The sequence below is a fragment of the Oncorhynchus keta genome, unplaced genomic scaffold (genome assembly GCF_023373465.1).
Source record: "Oncorhynchus keta strain PuntledgeMale-10-30-2019 unplaced genomic scaffold, Oket_V2 Un_scaffold_20749_pilon_pilon, whole genome shotgun sequence".
NCBI classification, from domain to species: Eukaryota; Metazoa; Chordata; class Actinopteri; order Salmoniformes; family Salmonidae; genus Oncorhynchus; species Oncorhynchus keta.
Window position 1 is genome coordinate 42820 of NW_026290859.1, and position 6681 is coordinate 49500.

Sequence of the window (6681 nt, forward strand, 5' to 3'; positions counted from 1 at the left end):
CTATAGACTATGGATCATTTGATTGGCATCACACTAAATAGCCCATAGTCCCACTTGATATTGTGAGTCCAGCAGAGAATCAGAGATGAGGGGGGCATATTTAAGCGATAAGGTCAGAGGGGTTTCTTATATGGCCAATATACCACAGATAAGGGCTGTTGTGGAGGGCCTGGATACAGCCCTTAACCCTGATATATTGGACATATTCCACAAACCCTTGAGGTGCCTTATTGCTATTATAACGTACGTATAAGAGTAAAAAGTAATGTTTTGTCATCCCCCTGGTATATGGTGTGATATACCACGGCTGTCAGCCAATCAGCGTTCAGGGTTCCAACCACCAAGTTTATAAAGCCTAATAAGCAACTCATTCTTAAACACTGAGAAATATTAAAATTTCACCAATTACAAATGACATGACCCTCTTCTGGACTAGATTAAAACAATACTAAACCCTCAACCTTGACTGAAATGGAAACAGCACAACCTTCATTTCCCTCCAGGTATCCATTCTGTACATTTAGATCCATCTCTTACTTTGTGTTATTTAAAGGGTGAATTTTGTCTAATGTTTTGAATTAATGTTTTCTTGGCAATGTTTATCTACCTGATCTATTGAAATGAGAGAATTGAACAACAAACAAATATAATATATTTTGAGAATAAAGAAAGAACTGTCAAGATTGTTTTCCGCTTGTCTTTATTACTACAGACCGACAGATTAAGTCTGAGGCCGGTAAACATTGTTTTCCGTTTCTCATTATATCTACAGGACTGACTTGAATTAAGTCTGAGGCCGGTAACATCAACAGTGAGGACAAACCCAGCCTGCCTCTCTCCTTCCACACTGAATCCAAACCTACAGTCACTGGGTCCTGATTGTGACAGTGGAGGCCAGTTTGCTCTGTAGGATCCAGAGATGACATCAGTGAAGCTGGAAGACTGCAGTCAAACACTGGAGCTGAATGTCAACATTAAAGATGAAGAAGAGGAGGAGAAGATTAGGACAACTGTTAGTCATGGTAAGAGCTGGTTCTATCTATAAGTTAACTTCATAAATTAAACCTCCGTAAGTTATGACCAGTCTATTGATAGGTTGAATTCTGTCATTCTGATATCACATCCCTGAACAACTGGGCTGTCTGGAGTGATCAGAGGGAGACTAGAAGTGAAGTAGACAAACTGCCAGTGTTTTAAAGTTCTATGAAATGAGTCTGTAGTTACTAACCCCTTGTGATAGTGAGTGGAGGATGATATGAAATGAGTCTGTAGTTACTAACCCTTGTGATAGTGAGTGGAGGATGATATGAAATGAGTGTGTAGTTACTAACCCTTGTGATAGTGAGTGGAGGATGATATGAAATGAGTCTGTGTAGTTACTAACCCTTGTGATAGTGAGTGGAGGATGATATGAAATTAGTCTGTGTAGTTACTAACCCTTGTGATAGTGAGTGGAGAATGATATGAAATGAGTCTGTGTAGTTACTAACCCTTGTGATAGTGAGTGGAGGATGATATGAAATGAGTCTGTAGTTACTAACCCTTGTGGTAGTGAGTGGAGGATGATATGAAATGAGTCTGTAGTTACTAACCCTTGTGGTAGTGAGTGGAGGATGATATGAAATGAGTCTGTAGTTACTAACCCTTGTGGTAGTGAGTGGAGGATGATATGAAATGAGTCAGTAGTTACTAACCCTTGTGATAGTGAGTGGAGGATGATATGAAATGAGTCTGTGTAGTTACTAACCCTTGTGATAGTGAGTGGAGGATGATATGAAATTAGTCTGTAGTTACTAACCCTTGTGATAGTGAGTGGAGGATGATATGAAATGAGTCTGTAGTTACTAACCCTTGTGATGTTGAGTGGAGGATGATATGAAATGAGTCTGTAGTTACTAACCCTTGTGATAGTGAGTGGAGGATGATATGAAATGAGCCTGTAGTTACTAACCCTTGTGATAGTGAGTGGAGGATGATATGAAATGAGTCTCTGTAGTTACTAACCCTTGTGATAGTGAGTGGAGGATGATATGAAATTAGTCTGTGTAGTTACTAACCCTTGTGATAGTGAGTGGAGGATGATATGAAATGAGTCTGAAATTACTAACCCTTGTGATAGTGAGTGGAGGATGATATGAAATGAGTCTGTAGTTACTAACCCTTGTGATAGTGAGTGGAGGATGATATGAAATGAGTCTGTAGTTACTAACCCTTGTGATAGTGAGTGGAGGATGATATGAAATTAGTCTGTAGTTACTAACCCTTGTGATAGTGAGTGGAGGATGATATGAAATTAGTCTGTGTAGTTACTAACCCTTGTGATAGTGAGTGGAGGATGATATGAAATGAGTCTGTAGTTACTAACCCTTGTGATAGTGAGTGGAGGATGATATGAAATGAGTCTGTGTAGTTACTAACCCTTGTGATAGTGAGTGGAGGATGATATGAAATGAGTCTGTAGTTACTAACCCTTGTGATAGTGAGTGTAGGATGATATGAAATGAGTCTGTAGTTACTAACCCTTGTGGTAGTGAGTGGAGGATGATATGAAATGAGTCTGTAGTTACTAACCCTTGTGGTAGTGAGTGGAGGATGATATGAAATGAGTCAGTAGTTACTAACCCTTGTGATAGTGAGTGGAGGATGATATGAAATGAGTCTGTAGTTACTAACCCTTGTGATAGTGAGTGGAGGATGATATGAAATTAGTCTGTAGTTACTAACCCTTGTGATAGTGAGTGGAGGATGATATGAAATGAGTCTGTAGTTACTAACCCTTGTGATGTTGAGTGGAGGATGATATGAAATGAGTCTGTAGTTACTAACCCTTGTGATAGTGAGTGGAGGATGATATGAAATGAGCCTGTAGTTACTAACCCTTGTGATAGTGAGTGGAGGATGATATGAAATGAGTCTGTAGTTACTAACCCTTGTGATGTTGAGTGGAGGATTATATGAAATGAGTCTGTGTAGTTACTAACCCTTGTGATAGTGAGTGGAGGAGGATTATGGGTAATTATTTTCACCCCTTTAGCCTTAGACTGTTGTCAGGGTTGGTGTCAATTCCAGATCATTCAGGAAATTACACTGAAATTCCAATTCTCTTCAATGCTTTTCAATTAGCAGCATGTGGAATTTGGAATTAGGTTTACTTTCTGAATGGACTGTTATTGAAAAGGAATTGACCCCAACCCAGACTGTTACCCACTTTTAGAATAGTTTTACTCCCCTGTATTGTACAGCCTACTGATATGAATTCATATGTCACCTGGTACAGACAGAAGAGGACTGGCCACCCCTCAGAGTCTGGTTCCTCTCTATGTTTCTTCCTTTGTTCCTGCTTGCTGTTCGTGGCCACTGTGCTTCTACATCTGCATTGCTCTTTGGGGATTGAGGCTGGGTTTCTGTTCAGCACTTATACATGTCACATGTATTTTATGAAACCCTCTGTAGATCAGCAGTTGACACACAGTTCTTGACAGAAACCTAAAAACCCCCAAAGAGCAATGCAGATGTAGCTTCATAAAATAAGTACAGTGCCAGTCGAACGTTTGGACACACCGCCAGGGTTCCTTCCTTACTTCCTTCCTTGTCAATCATTGGTTCGTTGGTGAAATTAGCATTATGACAATTATCTTTAATTAAATCATTCAGAAACCTTTTATTAATGCAATTTGCAGACAGACGTTGACAAACCAGGAACATAGCACGCGTGTTTCAGAGTAAGTTCTGCGTCTAACAAAAGGCCTCCAGTTGTTTTATTACACCCTGAGTCGCGCCCTGATGATGTCACTGCCGACATCATCATCCTCTACTCCTGGGACCAAAACCAGGCCTACAGAGCTGTATAAACAGGTCCTTTAACTGTTAGCTAAACACTTAGCAGTACATGTCCCCTCGCCCCAAAGCGGATTTATTGTGGAATGTTTGCCTCGTCTTATCTCCTTCACTCCCCTGCAGAGTTCTGTCTAAGTCACACATTTCTAAGAGGGGCCTCTTTATAATGAGGCAGAAAGAGAGAGCGAGAACTAAAATACAACTGTAGAACAATACTAAACCTCTACAATGAATTTATATTGTTAATCCGTAGTATAAAACCCTATAAATGTAAGGAGGGAGTGGTCTTTTAACCCCTCCCCTTCTATTAATATAACATAAGCATAATCAAATATTCTAATACATCAAATATTTGTACAGCCCCAAATCATGACCCCTAGGTGACCCCTAGGTGACCCCTAGGTGAATCCTGACAACAACACCTAGTCATTCAAGTGTTTTTCTTTATTTCTGCTTTTTTCTACATTGTAGAATAACAGTGAAGACATCAAGACTATGAAATAACACGTATGGAATCATGTAGTAACCAAAATAGTGTTAAACGAATCAAAATATATTTTGTATTCAAAGTAGCCACCCTTTGCCTTGATGACAACTTTGCACACTTTATTATATGTATTATATATTTAATTTACAAAGTAGTAAATAGTTAAAGAAAACCTGTTGAATGAGTAGGCGTGTCCAAACTTTTGACTGGTTCTGTATTATCACACCAACTGACTGGTTCTTCTGATGTTGTTCACACAGGAGACCACGTTGAGACATTCTCTACATCTAGAGAGCAACAGCAGGAAGATCAGAGAGCTAAGAGGTCTCACCACTGCCCACATTGTGAGGAAATGTTCCCAGGTTTATCAAAGCTAAAAATACACTTAAAAATACACACAGGAGAGAACCTGTATTCCTGTACTGACTCTGGGGAGAGATTCACAACATCAAAGGCTCTGACATTTCATCAGAGAGTGCACACAGAAGAGAAACCGTACTCCTGCTCGTACTGTGGGAAGAGTTTCTCTCAACAGACCAATCTAAAAAAACACCAACGTTTACATACAGGAGAGAAGCCTTACTCCTGCCGTGACTGTGGAAAATGCTTCACAACCTCATCTGAGCTAACAGTTCACCAGAGAACACACACTGGAGAGAAGCCTTACATCTGCTCTGACTGTGGGAAGAGTTTCTCCCACCAGGGTAGCTTAAAAGCACACCAACGTATGCATACAGGAGAGAAGCCATACTCCTGCTCTGACTGTGGAAAGAACTTCTCCCGATTGGGTACCCTAAAATTGCATAAACGTATACATACAGGAATTAAGCCTTACTACTGCTCTGACTGTAGGAAGAGTTTCTCCCACCAGGGTAGCTTAAAAGCACACCAACGTATGCATACAGGAGAGAAGCCATACTCCTGTTCTGACTGTGAGAAGAGTTTCTCCCGATTGGGTACCTTAAAATCACATGGACGTATACATACAGGAAAGAAGCCTTACTACTGCTCCAACTGTGGGAAGAGTTTCTCTCAACGGAACCATTTAAAATCACATGAACGTATACACATAGAAAAGAAGGCATACTCCTGCTCTGACTGTGGAAAATGCTTCACAACATCATATGATCTAAAAGTTCACCAGAGAACACACACTGGAGAAAAGCCTTATGTCTGCTCTGACTGTTGGAAGAGTTTCTATCAACAGAGCAGCTTCAAGAAACACCAACGTCTACACACAGGAGAGAAGCCTTACTACTGCTCTGTCTGTGGGAAGAGGTTCTCTCAACAGAACCATTTAAACACACATCAACGTATACACACAGGAGAGAAGCCATACTATTGCTCTGTCTGTGGGACGAGTTTCTCTCAACAGAGCAACTTAAAAACACACCAACGTATACATAAAGGAGAGAAGACTCATCAGTTCTCTCAGACCAGCTAAGATTAAAATTAGGTGATGGAGTGATTTTAATTTCATTGCTTTACTTGGACTGAAATAGATGATTTCAATCTCATTGCTTGACTTGGACTGAAATAGGTGATTTTAATCTCATTGCTTGACTTGGACTGAAATAGGTGATTTCAATCTCATTGCTTGACTTGGACTGAAATAGGTGATTTTAATCTCATTGCTTGACTTGGACTGAAATAGGTGATTTCAATCTCATTGCTTGACTTGGACTGAAATAGGTGATTTTAATCTCATTGCTTGACTTGGACTGAAATAGGTGATTTCAATCTCATTGCTTGACTTGGACTGAAATAGGTGCCGGAATTCATTTTAGAGGAAACCCTTTTGGACAATCAGAACCTTACAAACGTGCCGCGGGAAAGGCCGCACACCCTTCCTAAGAAGGTCTGGTTCCGACAGATAACCAGCGAACGAAGGCATTCACACGTAAATACATTCATGATTTCTTCTCGTCTGCAAAGTATCTGATTACTGTGAGAATAGTTTCTAAAATGTTTCTACAATGTATCAATGATAAGTGTTGTTTTTCTCTCTCTCCTTTTGTAAAAAAAAACACTATATTGTGTCAGTCCGCTAGGGACCTTTTCTCATGTATTAAGTGTGTATGTTTATCCTGTGTTATCATTTAGTTAGCTAGTAAATAAATATTTAAATCAATTTGTGTACTACTGAATCATAAGTAAGGCTGGGGTTTTTGCAGATGCAGGAGGTTACGATGGTTCAGAATGATGATATGAGACGAGATTATGATTAATACGTTGACTGTTTTATGGATGTGATAGGTAAATACCTTTTTAGAGTTTAATTCGGGAGATGCTCTCATGGTGCCCCAAAAATTCCTAATGAGTTAATTGTTACATGATTAATTTAATCGGGTAACAAA

At 39.7% G+C, this 6681-nt stretch overlaps 1 pseudogene; it reads left to right on the top strand.

Annotated features, from left to right (window-relative positions):
* The first annotated feature begins 782 nt into the window (after positions 1–782).
* Positions 783–5769, top strand: LOC118383895 (gastrula zinc finger protein XlCGF17.1-like; annotated as a pseudogene).
* Positions 5770–6681: the final 912 nt, after the last annotated feature.